The sequence below is a fragment of the Amblyraja radiata genome, chromosome 10 (assembly GCF_010909765.2).
Source record: "Amblyraja radiata isolate CabotCenter1 chromosome 10, sAmbRad1.1.pri, whole genome shotgun sequence".
In the NCBI taxonomy this organism is placed as follows: Eukaryota; Metazoa; Chordata; class Chondrichthyes; order Rajiformes; family Rajidae; genus Amblyraja; species Amblyraja radiata.
The window spans coordinates 30,903,617-30,926,822 of record NC_045965.1 but is presented as its reverse complement, the minus strand read 5'-3'; the positions used below and the strand labels follow the sequence as shown (position 1 = coordinate 30,926,822).

Sequence of the window (23,206 nt, the reverse complement as noted above, 5' to 3'; positions counted from 1 at the left end):
CAAGATAGGGGGTGTTGTGGATAATGAAGAGGATTTCCAAAGTCTACAGAGTGATTTAGGCCATTTGGAAAAATGGGCTGAAAGATGGCAGATGGAGTTTAATGCTGATAAATGTGAGGTGTTACACCTTGGCAGGACAAATCAAAATAGGACGTACATGATAAATGGTAGGGAATTGAAGAATACAGTTGAACAGAGGGATCTGGGAATAACCGTGCATAGTTCCTTGAAGGTGGAATCTCATATAGATAGGGTGGTAAAGAAAGCTTTTGGTATGCTAGCCTTTATAAATCAGAGCATTGAGTATAGAAGCTGGGATGTAATGTTAAAATTGTACAAGGCATTGGTGAGACCAAATCTGGAGTATGGTGTACAATTTTGGTCGCCCAATTATAGGAAGGATGTCAACAAAATAGAGAGAGTACAGAGGAGATTTACTAGAATGTTGCCTGGGTTTCAACAACTAAGTTACAGAGATAGATTGAATAAGTTAGGTCTTTATTCTCTGGAGCACAGAAGGTTAAGGGGGGACTTGATAGAGGTCTTTAAAATGATGAGAGGGATAGACAGAGTTGATGTGATCAAGCTTTTCCCTTTGAGAATAGGGAAGATTCAAACAAGAGGACATGACTTCAGAATTAAGGGACAGAAGTTTAGGGGTAACATGAGGGGGAACTTCTTTACTCAGAGTGGTAGCGGTGTGGAATGAGCTTCCAGTGGAAGTGGTGGTGGCAGGTTCGTTGGTATCATTTAAAAATAAATTGGATAGGCATATGGATGAGAAGGGAATGGAGGGTTATGGTATGAGTGCAGGCAGGTGGGACTAAGGGAAAAACGTTGTTCGGCACGGACTTGTAGGGCCGAGATGGCCTGTTTCCGTGCTGTAATTGTTATATGGTTATATGGTTATTGGTTCTAAAGCTTGCAAAAAATGTCTATTGGTTCTAAAGCTTGCAAAAAAATGTCTATTGGTTCTAAAGCTTGCAAAAAAATGTCTATTGGTTCTAAAATGCTTGCAGATAGTATCTCTATTGCTTCTAAAGTGTGTGTGCGCGTCGTCTGTCTGTGCGTGCGTATGTATGAGTTGCTGTATGTGTGTCTGAGTGTGTGTCTGCGTGAGTGTCTGAGTATTTGTGTGTGTGTGTGTGTGTCTTTGTGAATGCGCGTGTGTGTGTGTGTGTGTGTGTGTGTGTGTGTGTGTGTGTGTGTGTGTGTGTGTGTGTGTGTGTGTGTGTGGGGAGAGCCACTAAGAGTGCATGGGGGAGATTGAGGGGAGATGGACTGAATGCGTGTGGGGGAGGGGAATGGCATGAGGCAGAGTGGGGGGGAGAAGGGAAGAGGGGTGACTGAGTGAACTGCCACCACCAGCTGTGAGTGACTGGGCTGCCAGCCCACCAGCCATGAGTAAGTGAAATGCCAGCTCACCAGCTGTAAGTGACTGAAGTGCCAGCCCACCACCCATGACTTAGTGAACTGCAAGTCCAAAAATCCATTCAGTCCACAATGTCCATACTAGCCCTCTGGAAACCAATTCCTTCAGTGCACAACAGCCTGAGTGACTGAGCTGCCCGGCCAGAGTGACTGAGCTGCCCGGCCAGAGTGACTGAGCTGCCAGCCCAAGAATCCATTCAGCCCACAATGTCCATACTAGCCCTCTGAAAGCCAGTTCCTTTGACCCACAACACACATACTAGCGCTCCAGAAACCCCCCCACTGGCCAGCAATATAATTCAATTCAATTCAAAGCACTTTATTCGTACAGGGGAGCCACTCAAACTCAGGAAACAGGATGTGAGAGGGGTCCTGAAGAATCCTGCGTGTTAACTTTACAGACTGTTGGTCGCATAGGGCAGTGAGAGTTCGGACGGGCTGCTCAATGATTTTTGAGCAGACCTTGACCACATTCAACAGGCGGTTTCTGTTTTGCAGGGTGATGGAGTGGAACCAGCTAGTGAAAGAGAAGGTTATTACATTTTCAATGAATGCGTAGTAGAATGTGGTGAGAATGTCTTTGTTAATCCCAAATGACTTCAGCTTCCTGAGTAGGTACTGTCTCTGAAGGCACTTTTTAAGGATTTCCTCTGTGTTAGAGGAAAACCTTAGCAGGTTGTCGAAGGCTGTTCCCAGGTATTTGTATACCTCCACTATCTCCACTGGCTCCTGCTGGATGATAGTGGTGACTGCCTCAGCCATCTGTCTCTGTTGGGGGGAAAAGGTCACAATCATGTCCTTGGTTTTGCTTATATTTAGCTCAAGACAAGACTTTTCGCACCATACTATAAAGTCCTGCAGGGCTGAGCTGTGATGTTGTGTATGGCTGGGAAGCAGAGACAGGAGGACTGGTGGAGTATTGGAATTGGTGGAGAGGTGGAATATTGCGTTGGGGGACCAGCCCTCCCGTGTGATGCTGGGACCCAACGGGTCCCACTTAGTCTAGTATTCATATATAACTACACTTAAAAAACATTTGGACTGGTATCTAGATACATCATTTTGAGTAATATGGCCCAAATGTAAAGTAAACTCTTTTAGATAGGGCATATTGGTTGCATGGACATATTGGGTCAAATGGCCTATTCAATGCTGTATGCATCCATGACTTAATCAGCTTTGCATGAGGATTGTAATAGCCCATTATGCAATTTTTCAGCTTGTGTGCCCGACATACAAAACTGCTATTCAATTAATAAATAAAAGGTTGATGATGACTGAGCCATAGACATTGTCTATATGGATCTCAGCAAGGCTTTTGAAAAGGTTCTGCTCTGGAAGGAGGAGTGATTCTGCATCAAGAGAGAGTTAGAAGACCAGATAGAAAATTGACCGTGGAAGGAACAAGAGGATTATTGAGGAAGGTGGTTTTTCGGATTGGAGCGCTGTGACTGGTGGTGTGTCTCAGGGCTTGGGCCTTTTGCTCTTTGAGCTTTATATCAATGATTTGGATGATTATGTCGAAGTCATGATTAGTAAGTTTGCAGGTGACGCTAAAGTGGGTGGTATTGTAGATAGTGAAGATGGTTATCAAAAATAAGAACAGGATATTGATCAGTTCTGCACAAATATTGTGGGCTGAAGGGTATCCCATTTTAATTTCTTTTGCAGAATGGGCAGGAATGGAATTGTAACATGTAATTATTTAACAACAACTTCTATGATTTTCTGTGTAAGGGGTAAAGGATACTGAACACGCCTATCTAAATAAGAGGTTAATGAAGCTGAAGGTGGGACTATGTCAAAAGAAGTTCACTGTTAGTTATAACTTAATAAAGGCCATCATGTTCTAACTTTACAGTGATCCACAGGCAGTAGAAAGGTTTCTAAAATAAAAAGCATTGCAGTGAATCACAGAAAAGATTGCAATAAGGAAAATGGTAGATTTGAAAATAAAAATAACAATTTTTGCACTGAAAAATTATTCTTCTGTCAGAATGTGGTTAATATAGGTATACCCATGGGAGTCTGCCAACGACATGTAAGTAAGAACACAATGAGCTGAGTAAGTTCAAATGGTACATTTATTTTCAAGGGTCCTATCGCGAAGAATTTCATCTCATAATTCTGTGCTAACCAAAAAAACGTGATGTCAATTTACAAACACACTATGCGCCTAGTTAACATATTTCCTTTGGTATAGAAATATATCAATCAAGTCAAAATCCATCATCACTTTATTTTATCACAATCTATTGCTCTTCCAATTTCCACTCTTCCCCTTAAACCAAGCTTACGTTTATCAAATACTTTATCAAGACAATTGGCAGTGAGAGTTTAATCCTACAATGAGTTATATTAAACCAAGTCCACCTACACCATATTTCTCTCAGCAAGTTATAAATATTTTACAATAATAAATTCAGCTCTATCACAGTCGTTTGCAAAGTTATTGTAAATATGAAGCAACCCGAAAGCAATCAATGTAAGCAACATAAGCTAAAGAAATTACACAAGATTTTGTGAAAGCACATCTAGTAAAATGCGAAATAGACTAAACTAGATATTTACTGTAGGTACACAAAAATGCTGGAGAAACTCAGCGGGTGCAGCAGCATCTATGGAGCGAAGGAAATAGGCGACGTTTCGGGCCGAAACCCTTCTTCAGATGGGGGGTGGGGGGGGGAGAAGGAAGGAAAAAGGGAGGAGGAGGAGCCCGAGGGCGGGGGGATGGGAGGAGACAGCTCGAGGGTTAAGGAAGGGGAGGAGACAGCAAGGGCTAGCAAAACTGGGAGAATTCAACGTTCATGCCATCCGGACGCAAGCAACCCAGGCGGAATATGAGGTGCTGTTCCTCCAATTTCTGGTGTTGCTCACTCTGGCAATGGAGGAGACCCAGGACAGAGAGGTCGGATTGAGAATGGGAGGGGGAGTTGAAGTGCTGAGCCACCGGGAGTTCAGGTAGGTTATTGCGGACTGAGCGGAGGTGTTCGGCGAAACGATCGCCCAACCTCCGCTTAGTCTCCCCGATGTAAATCAGCTGACATCTAGAGCAGCGGATGCAGTAGATGAGGTTGGAGGAGATACAGGTGAACCTTTGTCACACCTGGAACGACTGCTTGGGTCCTTGAATGGAGTCGAGGGGGGAGGTGAAGGGACAGGTGTGTAACTTTCAATATTTTTCTAGCCATGTCTGTTGTAATAAAGTGCAGTCATTGATTCAACTACATATAAGATGACAATACAAATTTAGATTCAGAATTCATGAGCAGTCCAAAAACCATATGTCTGGAAATTCAACTGCAAAATGTCGATTTATGTTTTATAAATGTGGACAGTACACAATTGAAAATCATTTCTCTTCACCATGGAATTTTGTAAACTTGTGCTCTTGATATCATCATATATTATGGAATGCACAAGATTTTATGTCTATAAATCCTTAAACATTGTGGGAATGTTGATTCACAGCTGGACACTTTATCCCATTAGTATTTGTTTTGTTTGTTATAACTTAATTCATCTAATTTTGAAATTATAAAAATTTGCATGCACAGTTCTGTTCCAACAAGATGTCTCAATAATATGTAATCTCAATCAATATATATTGTTTGAAAATGCACATTTCATTGTCGTAGCAGGAATTGCTTCCATAGAATTGAAATAAAGGTTTCCTTTTTCTGATTTCCCCATTCCATGAAGTAAAATGTAAACTCTGTCTTTTTTCCTACTTTTATTCCAATTACCAATAGGACAATAATGCATTAGATGCAGTTAATATTGCAATTCCTGGATATAAAGTTATCTCAAAGCTGGTTTTGAATCAATGACATTCATCCGTTCTCATATTGTGTGAATCTATGCCATGTCCCCCCACTATTAATTCTGTTGTACTTGTGTCATATGTCCCAAAATGTTAATATAGATAAAATTTTCAGTTTTTTGTTGGCTTATTGTTTCCAATTTATTATATGTGCTAACATACTGACTATTAGTTTGTACAATGTGTGTGCTCCATTAGTACTGAGGTCAGATAACCTAAAAATAATTTTACAAGGTGTCTTAAAGTTCTCAAAGCAGCAGACGCTTATCCCAATCATTAAACCTGCATTTAACCCAAATACCAGAAATGAAAGGACAAAGTTTAAATCTATGTCTTAGAAATGTTCAATGTTAACCTGTTTTATTTAGTAATAAAAATAGAACTGAAATTGGCCAGAATATCAACGGAATTTTTAACCATTTGAACAACAACTATATTCATTGCACACAAGTTAAAAGTGGAACGGAAACATACATTTTTAAAAGAAAAGCTTCACATGACTGTAGTCACACAGTTTTTAGGGGTTCTTGACATTAAATCAATTCAAGGTTATGACTTCTTTTCACACCTGTCATAAAAAAGATAAATGCAAAATGACACATCTTTGTTTTATCCCTTACCGCACGACGGATGATTTACTCGTCGGGTGCACTCTTCTTCGCAGAACTATTGCCAAGTACATTCAGCCAGGGACAGCCTGGTTTCAAAGCTGAAAAATATATTAAAAACTGACTGTAAAACTTCAAACCTTTGCCATTTGTTTGAATAAAAATGCAGCTTTGAAGCACCTCTGACATATCCAGGCATCTCATAAGTGAGACCTTTGTTGCACCAAAATATGCTTGGGGGGCCACAAAAATGATTCAGCAAGCAATCACTGGTGTCCCGTACAAAATGACAACTATTACTCAGGTTTGGCATTCAAGATTATTAACAGTCAATTCTGAATGGTTCACTATCTATCATGATAAAATGTGAACATTTGCTTAAGTGAAGAAAAGATACAAATTTGCAAACCATTTAATAGCATGAGTGAGCAAGACTACAAATTCATGTTATTTATATAGATATTTAAAATACTACCAAACTCTGAGCATCACAGAATAAATAATTAGCAAATATATATGTGTGCTGAAAACCATGATAACCTATTTGCATTCAGTGTTTTATAAGTTACTAAACCAAGAGGGACTCAGATTACTACATTGCACAAACCAGGGATTAATTTATTGCAAATGTTTTAAACCATGCATTTGGGAATAAACCAGGGCTATTGTACATTGTAAATGTGTACATTACATCTTACATGCCCAATTTTACCATAAACCTCCATATCAGTAAACCTTCGGTATAACGGACCTGGGGGGATGATGGTGTCTGTTATTGCCGATTGTCCGCTATAACCGATTAAGGTATTATCATTGAATGTAGTTGAAATAAAGAACTATCGTTGATGGTTAATACATGAAAGGACAAAGTGCTAGAGTAACTCAACAGGTCAGGCAATATCTCTGAAGAACATGGATAGGTGACATGGGACCCTTTTTCAGATTGATTCAATTTGCTGGGTTACTCCAGCACTTTATGTAATTTCACCTTAAAACGAGGTGCCAATACTGCTGGCCTCTACCAGAAAGCCCTTCTTCACCAGTTGTCGCAGCTGTTATTACAGCTCATGTTACAGTCCCCGACAGAACGTGCTTTCTTCAGGCTGCCGCGACAGATAGGATGCGCACGGTCACCGTGGGGGCGCCCTCCCCTCTCACTTGTCACTTTGGCGGCTCCCCACTGCCTCCTCCTCCTCCTTCTCCCCCGCAGTTGCCGACATCTTCCAAGGTGCAGTAAGTCAGCAACTCCAGGGGAGAAGGGGAAGAAGAAGGCGGCAGTGAAGGGGTGAGAGGCCGAGTGGACAGAGCGATGGGAGGTGGAGACAGTGGTGGAGGAGAGGGCAGCGTAGTGGACAAAGCAAAAGGGGAAGGGGAAGGGGAGGAGACGGTAGAGGGGGGGAAAGATCGAGTGGACAAAGTGATGGCAAACAGAAAGAAGCAGTAGCTGATGAGAGGGAAGGGAACCCCACGGTGACCAAGAGCATCCTGTCGGTAGCAGCGGCCAGAAAAAGCACTGTCCCCAGGAGCTACAACATGAGCCGCAAAAACAGCCGCGTCAACTGGACCATGCAGTGGGTGCAGAGGGGAAGCCTGGTGCATCTGGCCAGTTGGGGGTGGCGTTCGTAGCCAAGGTTGGCGAGACAGTATGAGCCGGGGGTGGGTCGACAGTTCCGTCCACTTTAACCGAAAACTGTTGGAAAGTGGTCCAATAAAATGAGGTTTTACTGACTCAATTAAGTACTACTTTTCATTATATATTCGCCAAGATACTGGAATGCACATGTTGGGCTATATGATCCAATGCACTCATGGCAGTAACAACCAGCAGTTTCTGGCTATTCTTATCGGAGGGTGGTGGGGGTGTGGTAAAGAGAGAGACAGGGGGTATGGTCTCCACTGTGATTCTCCCAGTTTTTGTGTTGAAGGATGACAACAACTAACTGTAATTCAGACATTTATCAATGTGATTTACTTCATCTGAACCAATTAGCAGTGGGAGTCTGAACAGGAGAAGGAACGGGAAGAATGTGACTTTGCTTCTGCTCACAACTAGGCTTCTTTTTATTTTGCCACTTACCTATATATATACTTAATATTTGCTATATATCTAATGTTCCAACTAAAAGTTGATGAACTGAAACATTAACCTAGTTTTTCTCCACACAGATGCTGCCTGACTACTGAATGTTTTTACATTTTTGTTTTTTATTCCAAATTCTCTACTTTACAGTTCTTCTTACAGTTAGGTACACTACAAATGAAGTTTAAGAATAAGTTTATTGTCCAAGTATGTATTGACCAAGCCTTGGTGCTCCACTCGCAAGTAACAACACAACGTACAGTAAACCATTAAGAATAAAACATAAAACATTAAAACATTAAGAATAAAACATTATAGATTAAACATGTGAATGAAATAAAATACCAGAGCAAATGGAGGCTACAGACTTGATCAGACTCACACATAGTGATTAGAATCCATAGTCTTTTATTAGCAACTCAGCGGAGGAAACACAAGGTGCTTTCGTCTCCATGCATTCAGCTAGTCTAACTGGAGAGAGAGAGAGAGAGAGAGCTCACTAATAAGCCTGTGGACGGACCAGTAGTATGAATGACATAAGGAATTTGCGGCATAATCTGTGCGGTAACATGTAAATAGTATCGACACACTAATCTACATCCTGCCTCTTAAAGAATTAAATGCAAATGCAAAACTACTGAGTACTACAAAGAATTAAATGCAAATTATATAAAGCACACCTAGTATGTGACAATAAACTGGAGGAAGTTCAAACATAGCCTGGGTACTTTACGGTGGGCTTACAAACACAACCAGCATGCATACGGTACAGTCCTGCATCTCTTCCCGTCACCGAGGACACGCTCGGTGGTGAAACAGGTGTCGGAGATTGAAACGGCACCCCCGGGGACGAAATAGGAGACTTTGGCACAGGTGAAGTGTAAATTGCTCGTTCTAAGTCAAAAAACACTGAATCAAGCACTTGAACAACTAATCTTTATTTTAACTAAGCGCAATTACAGTTCAACTACTGTACCTATCCCACCGCGGGTTCGATCCTTGTATCTGCCTGATCAACCCCTCTAGGCCTCGTTCAAACAGAGACACTCCAGAAGGTCACGCAGTCCCAAGCGCTTTCCACGAAGATCGATGCTGGACCTCGTGGTAGCGGAATTTTATATGGGGGTGGTCTCTTAATAATCCAATTACAGATATCGATTAATCCCATACATACCAGACATTTCCCTAACCCAATAATACAGCAGCTCAATTGACAGGGTCTGCAGATGTTCTTATTCTTTTCTTGCAACTTGTATCTAGGCTCTAGACACACCGGCACCACACCGCAGCTTGTCCCAGCTCTGCAGAGAGCAATTCCAAATTGACCAAATCTCCCAGCAGCCCTGAAGCTTTTACCCCATTTTAAAGTCCTAGCCTCTCCAATTTGACCAGGATTAACAAAGGTGGCGTGGCCATCGGTAAAGTAACCGGATCAGAAACAGGTTGCCATGCTGGTGCAGTCGGGCCAATACCACTGGATGTGGATGGAAGGGACAAGTGGTGCTGGCTCATTCACAGGCAGGATATGTTGCCTATTACGTCTTTAGGTGCCGCCATCGGCATGAAGCAAGTATGAACGTGGCTCGAAGGCAGTTCCAGAAATTACACGGAGGCGGTCATGCCATTTGTCGGTTTGCAGACGCACCACTCGTCCCTCGTCTAGTGGTGGATGCGGTCTGCACGTTTTGTCATACCACCCTTTCTGAATGTCGCGCTTTTGTTGTAGTCTTGACTGGACTTCCGATGGTGGGAACACATGCGGAACCACTGTCTGTTTCACCACAGGCAATGTGGCTCGGATCTGGCTTGACATCAGATGCTGAGCGGGTGAACCCAATATTGGGTCGCAGGAGATGTTGCACAGGTTAAGCAAGTCCAGGTACACATCTGATTTTGTTTTGTGGGACCGTTCCATTAATTGTTTGGCACTCCTGACGATGCAATCAACTAGTACTTCGACTGAGGGTATTCAGGGCTGCTGGTGATGTGACGAAAACCCCAGTTTATAGCAAAGTCTTTGAAGTACTGGCTGGTAAATTGAATGCCATTATCAGAAAGTAGTTGACATGGAGCTTCGTGGGCAGAGAAATGGCATGCCAACTTCTGAACAACCCCATGAGAACAACTACTAAGAAGATCGATGTCAAACCAACCAGAATACAAGTAAAAAAGAACCAGGTATTGTTTGCCATGCCACTCAAATATGTCAGTTGCCACTGTGGACCACGGGAGGGCAGGAACCGGGTGTGAGAGAAGTGGTTGCTTTTGTTGTTGTGGTGTCAAACTGTTGCACACTGCACAGGATTCCACTTTCTCGTGAATGTAATCGGCCATGCCAGGCCAGTAAAACATGTTTTTTTCTCGTAGGATGGTTGTTTCTGCGCCTGGGTGTCCCACATGGACAGCATCAAAATACTTGCTGTGTAGAGAGGCAGGAACTACAGCTTTGTGGCCCTTTACAATCATGCCATCTTGTAGTACTAGTTCATCACGGACGGCAAAGAAGGGCCGAACTAGAAGTGGTAGATTGTCTTGCCAGGCCAACTGTGCTTAATTTCAGAGGAGAGCGAACGAAAGGTATCGTCAGCGGCAGTGTGGGCTACCAGGTCCTCCAAGCACGACGAGGGAATAAAGGAAGCAGTCATAACCACAAAACAGTCATCTGGTGTGGATGAACCCGCGCAGGTCTTTCGAGGAGCACGCGAGAGGGTGTCAGCCAGGTGAATGTCCTTGCCACATGTAGGGTAGAACAATGTCATACTTCTGAAACTGTAGCAACATCCGTTGAAGGCGTCCTGGAGAGGTGTGTATTGGTTTGTTCAAGATGCTGATCAGGGGTTGATGGTCAGTTTCAATCGTGACTGTTTTCCTGAAGATAAAGTCATTAAACTTCTTGCATGCGAAAACAGCCGCTAGCAGCTCCTTCTCAATCTGGGCGTAGCGTTGTTCCGTGTCTGTCATGGTGCGCGAAGCATAGGCAACAGGCCTGTTGCCGTCACCATCATTTTGGAGGCAAGCTGCTCCTCAACCGTACTGTGCAGCGTCACAAGTCAGTGTGACCGGTAATTTAGCATTACAGTAGGTGAGAGTGGGGGCATAATACATCTGTTGTTTAAGAGTGTCAAACGCCCTCCGCTGTTGCTCATGCCAGGTCTAAACAGTGTTTTTGTAAGTTCGGGTCTCCGATTGGAGGCGTGGGTTCGAATCCCACTTCTGACACCATATAGGAAATGATCAGACTCACACATAGTGATTAGAATCCAAGTCTTTTATAAGCAACTCTGCGGAGGAAACACAAGGTGCTTTCGTCTCCATGCATTCAGTTAGACTAACTGGAGAGAGAGACTCACTAAAAAGCCTGTGGGCTGGCCAGTAGCATGAGTGACATAAGGAATGTGCAGCAAGCATAATCTGTGTGGTAACATGTAAATAGTATCGACACACTAATTAGGTATGTTGCAAAGCCTACCTGAAGCGTCGTTGAATATCTGCCGCTGAGGTTGTGCGCGATTTTGGCGCCGTTTAGAGGGGGCGGGTTTAAAACGCGATTTTCTCTAGGCTGTTCAAATCGAAGATGTTCAGCCTAGTTAATTATTAACGAAAAATCGCTGAAAGACCCCGTCGCAAAAGCTATTATTAGTTTTAAAGGCCTCGTAAAATAGTTATAGTAGTTTAAAAATCAATCTCTGAACCCGCGACCACCTGCACCCGCAGGGTCTCATAAAGCAAATATCTGAAGGTAGGCTGTATATTTTTACATTAAAAAGGGCTTCTAAAGATCCCTTTATACAAAGTTTAATATTGCGAGTAGCTCAATTTGGCCCCATTATATCCCGCAGTATTTTTCTGGGCATTTGGGGCACAAAACTACCGCAATGTGAACGTTCTAAACCAGCTCGTTCCACGGGGACCCACTGGAAAGCTGATTTAAAATGGACTTTAATTTACAGCAATTGAACACTAAATTCCTTCCATTTGGTCTATAAATTAATGTAAATGAGATTTAAAAATCATGTTTTATTGTGAATTATTTGTGAATATTATTTGGACATTTAGGCTATTTAAAAATGTTAATCATTTATTAAGAAATGGATAGATGTTTAGATCTAGTAATTGAAGTCTGAAATTAGCTACAATTAGGTAACTAACTAATTATATGCTTTAATTTCAGGTCATCCAAGTAAGATTATTTTATATTTGTTTCAGAATGCTTCAATCTATGATAACTGAAAATTTCATTCAGTTCTCTTAATTTTTAAGAAAGTTATGGGCTTTTGACTGTTCACGATTACAGCTTTTTTGTTATGTCCATAGAAAATCAATAGGGAACAAGATGCTCATTTCCCAGTATGAAAATGGCCATAACTTTTTTAATACTTGAGATATGAAAGTGAATTAGGTGTCAAATTAAACTTATTTTTATGCTTTATCTGATGGGATAAATTGCAGACTTGATTTTTAAAATCTCAAAATTTTGTAACATTGCTACACTAATCTACAGTTATTGAGTAGAGCTGCTGCTCGTGGAAAAAAAGCTGTTTTATGTCTGGCTGTGGCGGCTTTGACAGTCTGGAGTCGCCTTCCAGAGGGAAGTGCTTCAAAGAGTTTGTGGTTAGGGTGAGAGGGGTCAGAGATGATCTTACCCACTCGCTTCCTGGTTCTTGCAGTATACAGTTTGTCAATGGGGGGAAGGTTGCAGCCAACAACCTTATCAGCTGATCGAATGATTCGCTGCAGCCTCCGGATGACGTGCTTGGTGGCTGAGCCAAACCAGACCATGATTGAGAAGGTGAGGACAGACTCTACGATGACTGTATAGAATTGGACCATCATTGCCTGTGGCAGATTGTGTTTCCTCAGCTGCCTCAAGAAGTACATCCTCTGTAGGTCCTTTTTGCCCCCCATTTAAGGCCCTTGGTGATGGTGGTTCCAAGGAACTTAAAGGACTGCACAGATATGAATGTGGTGTTTTTGATGGTGAGTGGGGGGAGGGGAGGAGGAGCTATCCTAAAGTCTACTATCAATTCAACTGTCTTAAGAGCATGAGCTCCACCAAAAATGGGGGCAGAAAAATACCTTAACCAACAAAACCAAAGATTTTGTGGCCTATCCATTTGTTAAAAAGTTCAACATTTTTTGTCTCTGCATCCAATTAAAGAACAGGGAAGTCATATATATTCATCCTCCAATCTAGCTTTGACATCTCTCATAATTATCTAGAATTCAACATAAACTGTGTATGGCAATTCTTGTTCTGCATGGAACTGCAGATGCCACCACTTTTAAATTAAATATTTATATACTTTTGAATTGACGTTCCATTTATAGTTTGTTTGATTTTCGTATTTATTTATATTTATGTCTTTAATTCCATAAATGTATTATGCTATTCCACATTAGTGTGGGAATCACCATAACATACTTCCCTTTGAAATATTCAGAATAACATTTAAATTCCTGAAGTCATGATATCCCTCAGAAATAATTCAAAGTGAACCACAAGAAAAAGCCACCTACATTTGGGATGCTGCTGTGCACAGTCACTGTTGTTATAAGAACAGAATTCTAACAAATTATGCGTGAAATGTATGACTCTCGCTGTCTAGTGATAACAATGTGATTTATAATATATTCAGTGTGGCTCAAGAAAGACAGCAGTCTGGAGGAAAAATTCTAACAAACTTCCTATCATATAATCTTTAAGTTCATGGGAATGAGACAATATTTCTCCTTGTGCAAAAAGTTTCAAGATGCATTATTAATAGCAAATATCCAAAACATAATCTACTACAAACTAGGAAATCATAAGGACGATAATAATTATTTAAGGATTTTGCAATATTTTTATTATTAAGGTGGTATTATTAAGAGAATAAATGTAAAGCCCAATCTTTACTATCGTAACAGTAAACAAATCCTAGAATGAGAGGCTAGGCTCAATTGATTTCAAATGGGGTAACATGCTTGGTGGATCATTTTCCAGTGGCAGATACAATGAGAGCCATGCAACACCAGGTGTTTTAGTAAGTACACAAGGAACAGTTGAAGTAAAAATTCAGATGCCCAGATCGCTTTAGGAGCCTCTACAATATAATGGGCCTGTCCCACTTAGGCGATTTTTCAAGCGACTGCCAATGAGCCGGCGAGTCAAGTTGCTGGCAGTCACCTGAAAAACCGGCAAAAGGAATGGTGACTGTCAGAGTGGAACACACACACACACTCACACACACATCGCTTCCTTCACCAGCCCGTTATGCAGGCGGGGGACACGGCAAGTGGGGGGAGCGCTGTCTGAGCGAAATTCACACGGTGCAAAGCCAAGGTGATACAGACACACACCACGATGAACAGGAAGGTTGGCGCTGTAATTAAGACGGCTTAGCACAGTGTACGGTAAGTCCTTTAAAAGAGGTGGGGGGGGGGAAGGAAGGAGGGAGAAGGAGTGGAGACAACTTTTAAGAAGCCAGAGTTACACAGCTGTGAAGCTCGGCGGACATTAACATTACCGGTCGGTTATCCTTGGTTCTGAAAATTACAATGAAATTCACCGGTCAGCACCGGCTACAATCTACGAGAACCTACGAGAACCTTCGACCTCCTGACAACTGACGAGGACCTCCTGGCGACCCACCTACGGCACGAGAATTCTCGCTACTCTCCATGGCAGCTTCATTCTGGTTGCCGCTAATTTTTCAACATGTTGAAATGTTTGTGGCGACCATAATGAGGCCGTGACTAGTTCCCAGAATGCGGGAATTGCTCACGACCATGAAGGCGACTACTCGGCAACAACCCGCGAACATGTGGCGACCATGTGGCGACCATGTGGCAACCGCAGAGTCTCCTGCAGTCGCCTAAAAAGTCGCCTGTGGGACAGGCCCATAGTGACTAAAACTGTATTCTGTAGAGCCTGGCAACCAAAACCGGTTTGTCATTGGATGAGGTTTGCAGAAGTAGTTGCACAGAGTAGAGAGTAAACACAGTACAACAAGAACAGAGATTTAAAATCAACAAATGTGATCAGCATGAGAAGTCAGCACAAGGTGGAGGAGCATGGAGCAGGTTAACGTTTTAAGCATTTTTAAGCAGTTAAAAAAAAACAGACTAACTTAAACATTGGAAAACAAAACAATAAATTTGGTAGCATAATCTGGGTAACAATTTTTTTAAAAGCACATCCAATTAGCAATGAGAGAAGAAACGCAAGGTTTCATAGAATGCTGAAAGACAATTAAAACCCATTGCTTGCAATTTCTAACCATATGGGAACTTCAGGATGCACTCAGGTTCCTGGAAAACTACATGCATTGGGCCATGCAAAGTGAATTTGCTTAACCAGTCTACTCTTAATCATCAGCAAAGTAATGTGAAATGTCGGCATGATTCAAGCAACATTTAATCATCAATAGTCTATTACTAACACCCCCATCTGCTCCATACCTCATCAAAGCCTTAGTCCAAACATGTACCCAACTGCTGCTTTCCATGAGGCAAGTGTGACCACCCTTGACATCAAGGCACCATTGGACATGTGTAGCATTAAGGAGCCCAGATAAAAATGAAGTCAGTAGGCTGTAAGGGAAAAACAGTCCAAGGAATTTGGTTATGGTTAGTAGAGATAAATTAAGCTGCTTCCCTAGCACATTCCTCAAATGAACTCCTGCAGTATGTCCTTGGCCAGGATTAATTGACCTCTAACAACCATATTCCTTGGTCTATTTTCAGCTGCTTCATTAATGGCAACAGAAAGGTAGAGTGGACGTGTTTTTGACCACACAATGTTTAATTCCTTTGCAACCTCTCAACAAAAGATGTTTTCTGCATGCAACACAACCTGAGAAACTTACAGAAACAGGAGAGAGCAGCAACAATAGTCAGGTCTGTGTCACCGCCCCTAGCTCTGAATCACGCGGAAAACCACGTGGACACACAGGACCCGTAGTCAGGATCAAAACCGGCTCTCTGGCACTGTAAGGTAGCAACACTACCGCTGTGCCACCGTGCTGCACTCCAGCATGATTAGTAGCATGACTAATCATTTCTACTAATGTGATTAGTAAATTTACAGATTACATTAAAGATAGTGAAGATGGTTATCAAATATCACAGCAGGATTTTGATCATCTGTATGTGGACTGAGAAAAGGTCAATGGAATTGAGAGGTATAGCATTTCGAGAAATCATACCAGGGCAGACTTTCATAATGAATGGTAGGGCCCTAGGGAGTGTTGTAAAGGGATCTAGGAGTACAGGCACATAGTTCCCTGAAAGTGATGTCAAAGGTAGATAAGGTGATAAAGAAGTTAGGATATAACATTACAGTTGTACAAGATATCGGTGGGCCCGCAAATGGAGTACTCTATTCGGTTTTGGTCACCTTGCTAAATGTTGGATTAGGCTGGAAAGAATGCAGATAAGTTTTATGAGGATGTTATAGCATAGGAGACTGAGGTGTGATCTCATAGAGGTGTATAAAATTATGAGGGGAATTGATAGGGTGAATGTACTGTCTAACCTACCTAGCACAAGCTCAAAATCAAAGAGCAGTTCCCTAGTAGGTAAAGTTTGGTCAGTAAGTTAAGAATTATCACATTCACAAAGGAGTCCAAAATTTACATGAAGAAATGCCAGCAGACTAGGTGCAACTGCAAGCATTTACCAGCAAAACCTCAGCCAAAAATTTAGTCGATTTGTGAACTCATAATGTTTATGTTTAAATGTTGTTATTTTTGGTCTGCAAAGTTTTTCATTGCATTGCACAATATCTTGATACATAATTATACTGCATTATACGGTTTGCATGTTTTACAGATATTACAGATACAGTTCCCTGCAGTTTTCGCACAACAGTTGATTTTCAAAATCTTCCACTGTCACAAGTTCTTAATAAGTAGAAGTGTGAGATTGAAAATAGAAAGAATATATTTGGATACGAAAATTGTAAACTTTGAAAGATGCAATGATTCCAACGATAGAGAAGCATTGAGAAATTGTGATTCTGATATTATATGGTAAATTTATAAAGCTTAAGATTGAGAACATTTTAAACATCCTTATCATTTTATTCCAGGATTTGTTGTTGATGGGATTAGAAATACAGCACAAAAACAGGTCCTTCAGCCACCTGGCCCTGGGCTAATCCCGTTTGGCTATATTTGAGCCATAGGTCTGTAAACACTTCCAATCCAAAAGTCTGTCCAAATGTCTTTTAAATGTTGTAATTGTATCCGCTTCTATAGATTCCTCTGAAAACTCATTCCAGATATAGACTACCCTGAGTGAAAAGGTTGCCCTGAGTTCCCTCTTAAACCTCTCCCTCTTACCTTAAATGTATACCCTGTTGTTTTCGATTCTCTACCGTGGAAAAAGAATTGTGTGTTTTCTTTATTCATGTCACTCAAGATCTTGCAGACCTTGCACAGCAGCCTCAGCGCCGGAGTTTACACGTTCTTCCTGTGACCATCTGGGTTTCCTCCGGGTGCTCCAGTTTCCTCCCACATCCGAAAGACGTGTGACTTTGTAGGTTAATTGGCCTCTGAAAACTGCCTTGAATGTGTAGGGAGTGGATGAGAAAGTGGGATAACATAGAACCAATGTGAAAGGGTGATCAATGGTCAGTGTGTACTCAGTAGGCTGAAGGGCCTGTTTCCTTGCTGTATTTCTAACTAAGGTCTAAACTCAGCCTCCTACATTCCAAAGGAAAATGTCCCAGCCAATCCAACTTCTCCCTATAAAACTCAAGCCCCAAATCCAGGTAGCATCATGGTGAATCTCTTTTGCACCCTGAACCATCAGGCGCTCCTCATATATTAACCCTCTTCTGCTTAATTTCCACTTAATTGCATCCTTCTCATTGCTGTGCAACCAGTACTTGAAGTATGATCACTCCAATGAATTGTACATTGCATCATGATTTCCCATCTTTTGAACTCAATACCTTCCCAGTGAACGCAAGCATGCCTTCTTCACCACACTGTCCACTTGACTCACCACTTCCAAAGAACCACGCACCTTTTCTCAGATCTCTCTGTTCTGCAACACTCCAGGACTCTACCATTTACTGTGTAAGCTGTCTCCTGGTTTGACATACTAAAGTGCAACACCCCACACTTGTCAAACTTCATTAGCCATTCCTTGGCCCACCTATCCAAATAATCTAGATCCTGTTGTAAACTCAGATATCCTTTTTAACAGCCCACCAAACCACCAATTTTGGTAATTACAGGTCCACCGGCGATTTTCCAGCAATTGATTGTCTAGCGCCTCCTTTAATCTGAACAAAATCACGAGAGTGCACTTGAAATCCCCCCCGGAAGTCCCCCCGAAATGTGGTGCCTAGGCTGGGTGAGGTGGCCGACCTTGACCTCATCGGGACTTCCAGCGCTGGAACCCCGGCCCAGCCAGAGCCGGTAGATCCGTTCGCACAGTCGACTTTCATGGTCGATCGGCACGTTGATTTAGCCCCCTCCGGCCTGGACTCTGGAACTGCAGCCTGGCCGGAGCTGGCAGATCTGTTCCCCAGACCGACCTCTGAGGCCGACTGTGGGCTGGTATCTCGGCCCCTCACAGACTGCTCTGGACTCTTCTTGCAGGCCATGACTTCTGTCTGTCCGGCAAAATGGAGGTTAATCCAGAAACGCTCTTGAACTAAGGGTGCCGGAATATCAGTGGTGGACCTGTATCTGCAAATTTACTATCAATGTTAACTGCGTTGTCATCCAAATCGTTAATGTACATGACAAACAACAGTTTAACCAGTAATGTCCCCTGCAGTACTCCAGTGATCACCTCATCCAACAACAGAATTTAAGGCATTTTAAATTGAAAATATACTGGTAATAATATTGATACAAGATGGGTGGGATGTCTGTCACCCATGGATCACATTATGCCAGAGAAAACCTGAACATTTGAGAATGGGGCAGAGCATGGATCTAATCACCGTTTAAAGAACTACATTCGGGCAAAATGCTGATGAGGCAATTGAATGAAATGACTGCTGCAAAAGAAAGAAAAGATAAGTTTCTAAATTTTCAGAAGTTGATATGAAAATAAAAGATGCAGTAAAGTCCCTGTCCCACTTTCATGACCTAATTGGCGACCTCTGCCGAGTTTGCCCTTGACTCATACTCACAGCATGGTCGCCACAAGGTCGTAGGAGTAGCTGCACTTTGTATTCTTTCGAATCTGAATATTGAATTCTATAATGTTAGATGACTCTATCAAATGCACCCTTCCCCTCTCATTTCTCCCCTATGCTCCACTTTCTTTCACTCTCACCCCCCCCCCCCCCCCCCACCTTCCCCTATGCCTCACCTGGACTTGCACCTAGTTCTCCCTTCCACCTCAACCGACATTCCTGCTTCTAGCTTCAAAATTTGCAACAATTCAATCCTTTTGGCTCATACTTTGTTTTTTAATCTCTGACCTTCGTCCAACCATCTGCCTATCAACACCATCCTGTCCCCATGCCTATGTTCACCTATTACCTGCCATGCTATTTCTTGCCCCTTCTCTTTTCTAGTTTTCTTTCCTTCTCCATCAATCAGTCTGGAGAAGGGTCTCAAAATGGATCTCCAATCCATGTTCTCCAGGAATGCTGCCTGATCCACTGAGTTACTCCAACACTTGGTGTCTTTTTTCTCAACTATCAGATGTGGACATACCCAATAACAACTGCTCACTGTGTACCCTCCAGATCTCCTGCCTGCTAACGATGTGGTTTGCCGTACTCTCATTTAGTATCTTCCCGCAAAGTCCATCCTTCTGCTTATTTAAAATAATCTTAAAGCTTATGGAGTTGTGATTACTATCCCCAAATTGTACTGAAACACCGGTCACCAGCCAGGCTTATTTCCCCAACATCCCATATCTTGATGGGTATTGTAATGTATTCATACATATTCATGTATATGTTAATGAGTTGGTGTTCAATATAAGCAGGGAATGTTGGGTAATAAATCTCTCTCTCGTGATCCAGGCAACCAGCGTGTAAGTTGTTATTCATTCTGCCATCCGGAATATAACAAAATTGGCGACGAGGATGGGATAGAGTCTGTGAACTCATCTTTTAAATATAGTGCAGGACTGTTTTGCAACATGCAGTATTGTTTAACATTTTAAACAGTAAATACGGAGTTTTGTCACAGTTGTTTGCTGGACACGATAGCCCGCATATCCTTCTATGGAGGGGACTGTAGTTTAAAACAGCAGCTGGACAAATTGTCGAAAGTTTGTCAGGCTATCTCTATGTTGTGTCTACGTGGCAAGATGCCGTCCTTGGGATTGTATAAGATTTTATTTTTGTCGAGTTCCTCAAGCTGAATAGCCTTTGTACAGCTAAGTTTTAGGTAAATTGTTACACCGGAACAGACAGGAAATCGAGGTTTTTGAACTGACTTTTTTAAAAAAAGAGTACGACACGACACGGTACCATGGGCTACATTGGAAACCTTGGTACTTTTGACAAGAGTAGAGAGCTGTTCAGCTCCTATATGGAGAAACATGTTTTTCACGGCAAACAACATAATGGAAATTAGTGGTGAAGGAGAGATAGAGAATGAAACAAATAAGGCCATTTGCGAAAGCATGAAAGTGATTCTGCTCACGGAAATTGGTCCTGAAGTGTACGGCACACTCGTGAATCTTCTTGCACTCGTGAATCTAAAGGCAAAGGTGTGCCATTCAATGACATTATGAAGAAGTTGGAGGAGCATTTCAACCCAAAGCCTCTGGAAATTGCAGAAAGCTATAAATTTGGCACTTGAAACCAGAAGCAGAATGAGACAATCAATGAGGACATTGTTGCCTTGAAAAACTTAACTTTACACTGTAACTTTCGAACTTTTCTCGGACGCGCACTACGCGATAGATTTGTTTGTGGTCCAGTGGATGAACGAATTCAGTCCAAACTCATGAACACTCCAGATCTTACATTCGAGAAAGCATGTAAGATTGCTACCGCAATATAGATGGCATCAAGGAATGCTCGCTAGTTTCGTCCACCACGAACTGCAGTGGCCGTTTACAGTCACAAGGCAGTGCCTATGGCCAAACCAAGAGGTGCTAAACCAAAACCAATGTATGGCTGGGTTTTGGTTTAGCACCTCTTGTGGGTTGTACACCATTAATGCAACCACCATCGATAAGCCTACAATCAGCCAAGGCAAGGACTTTTGAACTAAACTATTGATAAATGAACAGTTAATCGATATGTGTATTGACAAGGCAGCAGATTGTTCGGTCATGAGCAAAGACCTGTACGAAACAAAGTTCCCACAAATACCATTGTTTGAGAGTAAGGTCAAGCTGAGAACATATTCAGGCGAAGTTTTGGAGACATGTGGACAAATGAACTGTAAAGTTCAGCCTAATGGTCAGTCAGTAACACTGCCCATCATAGTGGCCAGCTGCAGAAATAAACCAACCCTCCTTGGAAAGGATTGGCTGAGTAGAACAGAATTAGACTGGAAGAACATTTTCAGCGTCGATTTGTCCAAATCACGTCTTGAAAGTCGTCACTGGTATTGACCGTGACATCGCGTCACTGGTGAGCAAATGTAGTGTCTGCCAAAATTGCTGGAGTAAACCACCAAAAACACCACTGCAACCCTGATCATGGTCAAGTAGACCTTTTCAGAGAGTTCATGTAGATTTTTGTGAAAAGGGTAATGATCACTTTCTGGTGCTGGTATATAGTCATTCCAAATGGATTGAGGGGGTCATATGGGGTCAAGCACTACTACTGAGTGTACCATAGATGAGTTGAGATCAATTTTTGCATGCCATGGTTTACCAGGAGAACTTGTTTCTGATAACGGGCCTCAGTTTCGTTCAGAACGGTTCAAAGAGTTCATGCAGCAGAATGGTGTAAAACACACACTTGTCCCCCCATACCATCCAGCCTCCAATGGAGCAGGCGGAAAGGTCTGTTAGAGTTGTCAAAGACGCTCTCAAGAAACAGGTTTTGCAGGGTAGTTCAGAGCTCAGCATGAAATATCGTTTGGCTAGTTTCCTGCTGAAGTACAGAACCACACAACGGGTTACTCACATGCAGAACTGTGATGAAGAGAAGGCTAAGAATACACCTAAATCTAGTTCAACCCAATTTGGCCTTGAAAGTTGAGCAAAAACAGTTGTCAAAAACGCCACTTTGACTCCCACAAAAAGGAGAGATATTTCAAGCCAGATGAGCAGGTTCGTGTTCTCACTTCTCCCAACAAGTCCAGTCGAGACAAATGGGATGTTGGGAAAATAGTGGAAGTGTATGGAACAAAAAGATACTTAGTTGAAGTTGGAGATAGGATCAAAAGTGTTCATGTTGATCAAATGATTCCAGCCAGAGATGAACCAAAAACTGTGCATGCAGTCCTAATACCTGAGTTTTTATCTGAAAATGATTTGGAAGAGACCACTGATTGAAACACAAAGTTCAGTTAGTACAGACAAAGAAACAGATTCCATTGGTCAAAGTCAGGGTACTAAAATAGAGCCAAACAAGCCTACAGTTGAGTCAACATCTAAACCTGTTACACCTGTTACTGTTAGACGATCAGGCAGGACCCATAAACCAGTAGCCAGATTAGGTTGTAAGTTAAGTAACTCACTGTATAAGCTAAACGAAAATGTGTAGATATGTAAAATAAATATATTATGTTTATCATTTAAGTTTTCATAAATACTGTTTTAAATCAAGTATCACAACACCAAAATTGTAACTGAGTACAGGGTACTTAGATTTAATACTTAAAAAAAGGAGAGCTGTTTAATGTATTCATACATATTCATGTATATGTTAATGAGTTGGTGTTCAATATAAGCAGGGAATGTTGGTTGATCCAGGCAACCAGCGTATAAGTTGTTATTCATTCTGCCATCCAGAATACAACAGGTATAGAGTCAGTAGAGCAAGGGATTGAGCAAATAGACTTGAGGTGCCCCCTGAGCTGTTGGTTATCGAGAAGGAAGTGTTATTGCCAATTAATATGGATTGTGGTCTGTTGATGAGGAAATAGAGAATGCGCAGAGATCCAGTTCGCTGAGCTTGGTAACAACTTTGGAGGGAAGGAAGGTGCTGAAAGCTATGCTGTTGTCGATGAACAACAGCCTGACTTATGAGTTCCTATTGTCTGAGTGGTACCGTGCAGAGTGGAGAGCCAGCAAGATCGGGTCCAGGTTCTTGATAATGTAGAAGGTGATATGTGCCACAACCAACCTCTTAAAGCTCTTCATCACTACAGACGGTCAGTAGTCATTGAGGCATGT

General features: G+C 42.1%; 1 protein-coding gene across 8 annotated transcripts in view; it reads right to left on the bottom strand.

Moving 5' to 3' along the window:
* The window catches only part of lrrc7 (leucine rich repeat containing 7), a 360,661-nt gene that overhangs the window by 176,376 nt on the left and 161,079 nt on the right, over window positions 1–23,206 (bottom strand). For all 8 annotated transcript variants that reach the window (XM_033028474.1, XM_033028480.1, XM_033028476.1 and 5 more), the window contains exon 3: window positions 5,875–5,963. The gene's annotated coding sequence lies outside the window, so the exon portion shown is untranslated. The remainder of the gene's footprint in view (window positions 1–5,874; window positions 5,964–23,206) is intronic.